This window comes from Crocuta crocuta, unplaced genomic scaffold (genome assembly GCF_008692635.1).
Source record: "Crocuta crocuta isolate KB4526 unplaced genomic scaffold, BGI_CrCroc_1.0 scaffold619, whole genome shotgun sequence".
Lineage (NCBI taxonomy): Eukaryota > Metazoa > Chordata > Mammalia > Carnivora > Hyaenidae > Crocuta > Crocuta crocuta.
The window spans coordinates 4,743,133-4,746,367 of NW_027533395.1; the positions used below are offsets into that span (position 1 = coordinate 4,743,133).

The 3,235-nt window shown below is 38.2% G+C and overlaps 1 non-coding gene across 1 annotated transcript; it reads right to left on the minus strand.

The window, feature by feature from the left end:
* Positions 1 to 348: 348 nt before the first annotated feature.
* Positions 349 to 452, minus strand: LOC144218552 (U6 spliceosomal RNA). Its single transcript, XR_013331192.1, has one exon. It is a non-coding gene; the product is annotated as a U6 spliceosomal RNA (small nuclear RNA).
* Positions 453 to 3,235: the final 2,783 nt, after the last annotated feature.

Genomic DNA, 3,235 nt, shown 5'->3' on the forward strand with positions numbered 1-3,235 from the left:
CCTACTGCCCAGAACCTAGTTCAGTGTCTGAGACAGAAGAGGCAGTTCATAGGTTGACTGAACAAAAGAGAAAAGGAATGGACTTCAAGGTCTCTGCACACTGTGCTTTTTCATTATCAGGGATTGTTGTGATTATCTTCAATGTAATATGTCAGAGTGGTTAATCACTGCCCCCTGTCTCCATGATAGGTGTGGGCTTTGGCTTGATTTGGTGTCGCATCCTTCATTTCAGTTTATGGTTTTGGATTATAGACTTTTTTTTTTTGAGGGTGAAATGAGTTTATTAGGTCTTTCCTGAGAACAACTTTTTGAGAGAGTGGAGTACCTCCAAAGGCACAGATCTCTTGGATGAATATGGAACACTTCACAAATTTGTGTTTCACCCTTGTTCAGGGGCCATACTAGTCTCTGTATCTTTCCAATTTGAATGTATGTTCTGCTGAAGTGAGCACAAGACTTTCCTTCCTTCCTTCCTTCCTTCCTTCCTTCCTTCCTTCCTTCCTTCCTTCCTTCCTTCCTTCCTTTTAAAATCAAACACAGATTTGCACATAGGCAGATATCTGAGACTAAAGACTAAACATTGAAATTCATCATGAAGAAGCACCAGACATGCTGTTTGGGGGCACATTTGTTGTCTGGAAGATTCTAAGACATGAAATAGAGGTTTGGATAGTTTTGTTGTGAACACTGAGCCTCCAGCTAACCTATGGTCAAGAGATTAATCAGAGGGAAAGGGGAGGGGATAGAAAATCCTGCTTTTCCCTTTGAAGGCTCATTGGTTTCCATTGCTTCCTGAAACTGCATTACAGCACTTGTAAAGCAATTAGTCTGTTGATCCGCTAGAACTATCCTAGATTCATCCTTTTCATCAAGCAATTCCTGCCAGGGACCAAACAGTCTGGAACTAGTTTAATAGAACACTATTAAGAATAATTACTATTTGAGTTCCTTACTTCCTGGAAACCTCAAAGCATAAACATACAGGTTTTATTTAGGAAGAGATCCTGTCAGCTGTAGAGTTTTATCACTGCACAGCTCTTGATAGATGAATGGCAGCATGGGAGATTTTTGTCTGTTTTCCCATACTCAGAAAATAGTAAAGGTGGGACAATCCCTAGCTTTGTATTTGGTTTTCTTTTTTTTTTTATTAAAAATGTTTATTTAATTTTTGAGATACAATGCACACGCATTCAAGGGAGAGTCCCAGAGAGAAGGAGACAAAGGAACTAAAGCAGGCTCTGTGCTGAGAGCAGAGAGGCTGAAGTGGGGTTCTAACTCACCAACTAAACCATGAGATCATGATCAGAATCAAAGTTGGATGCTTAACTGACTGAGCCACCCAGATGCCCTTTATTCTCTTTTCATGAAGATGTGCCACGAGGGTCTTTTACAAATTAATACATGCTGGAGCATGTGTGTTTGGGAATAGGAAGAGGGTCTAAGTCATGTAGATTCTAGCCAAGATGTGCCTCCCCCATGTAAATGCAAAGTTCAACTAAAATTTATAACTAGAGGAAGAAAAATAAAATTAATATTGCTTCCCTATAAATCACAGCATAATAGTATTCACTTAAAAATGCCTTCCTGTTCATTAGCCGATTCCATTGTGCCAACATTCCATGGAGCAAACTTTCCTGATGTAATTTTCCTTGTGTTTTCAGGGTGAGGGGACTGACTTATAGAGTTTAGGTATTGAGCTCTTGCTCTAAATTTAATTCACTGGTACCATTTCAGAAACAGAGAAGGCTGAAATAATTGGGTGAAATTATACAGTGTTGGCAAAATTCAAATTTGTCTTAACTTATAAAAGTGACTCCACAGAGTAGAGAACAGTCTCATTGTAAAACAACCTGGTGGATAAAAATAAATGTCTTCATGAAATTGAAGTGGTTCACTGTTTTAAGTTTGCAAAGCAATATCACCTACATTAACTTATTTGAGGTTTGCTTCAGTCTTTTGGGAGAAGCAGAGGAAAGAGTCTCTTCATCTATAATATGGAGTCTTAATACATTTCAGTGGGTTGAAATGACTTATTCCAAGTCCCACAGCCAGAAGATGGTGGAGTGGGACAATCTCAAAAATCCCTTACTTGCTTTTCATAAGGATTTATTACAATGTGTTTTTGAATAATGAACCCCCTTTGTGCATTTTGAGTAGAATTTGGCATGCAGAGATTTGATTTACACACCACCTTTTCTAGCCCTTCTTTGGTTTAACACTAAACAGGAGACACTCATGAATTTTGAACTTGTGTCCAGTCTCAGAAAGTACCAGCAAGGTGCTTCTATCTCAGAAAAGAAATCACATTTCTGATGATAATGTTGATGTTCCTAACATACCAAGCCCTGAGCTTCTCCAGTGAGCCACTGGGAAGCCTCTAAGACTCCATCTACTCGGTCTAAGATAATTCTTAATCAGCAGTGAGACTGAGTTCTTAGATTCCAGTTAGTTCAGACTTTTCCTTTCCTCTCTCTTTAAAAAATTCCATTGCAACATTATCTTACTGCAAAATTTTCTGACACCTTCTCTGAAAAGCATTTGATTTGATATCTTATATTTTCCGGAGACCTTCATGAATGAGAAAAACTGAGGTCAAAGTCTGTCTGCATGTCTCTTGTGTTCTTATTTCTCTTAATAACATCTCGAGATGTTCCTCCTAGCCTATACCTATATGGATCCTCCCCTCTTGAATTTACCTGCCATTTATTGCCTTTGTTAATTTTCCATGGTTAATTATTGTGGTTTGTCTCCTCAGGATTATTAAGCATCAGATGAAGGTAGATATAGTTGATTATATTATTTTATATCCAGGACATTAACCTACATAATGCCTTCCAGATCAAAAAGGCTAGGAAAATATCTATAAAATGCTTGTCAGGTTTTTTGTTTTATTTGTTTTTTGTTCTTGTTTTTGTTTTTTCCTGATCTAACCATCTCTAGTGAAGATGTAATGGTATTGTAATATAATGAAATTGTTAATTTCCACTATCAATGGAAAACATTGTTAATTAGAGCCTAACATACCATAAGGGTAGTTTCAGAGAGGGAGGCAAACCATAAGAGACTCTTAAATACAGAGAACAAACTGAGGGTTGATGGTGGAGGGGGTGGGGGAGAAGGGAGAATGGGTGATGGGCATTGAGGAGAACACTTGTTGGGATGAGCACTGGGTGTTGTATATAAGCGATAATCATGGGAATCTACTCCCAAAACAAAGAGCACACTGAATACACTG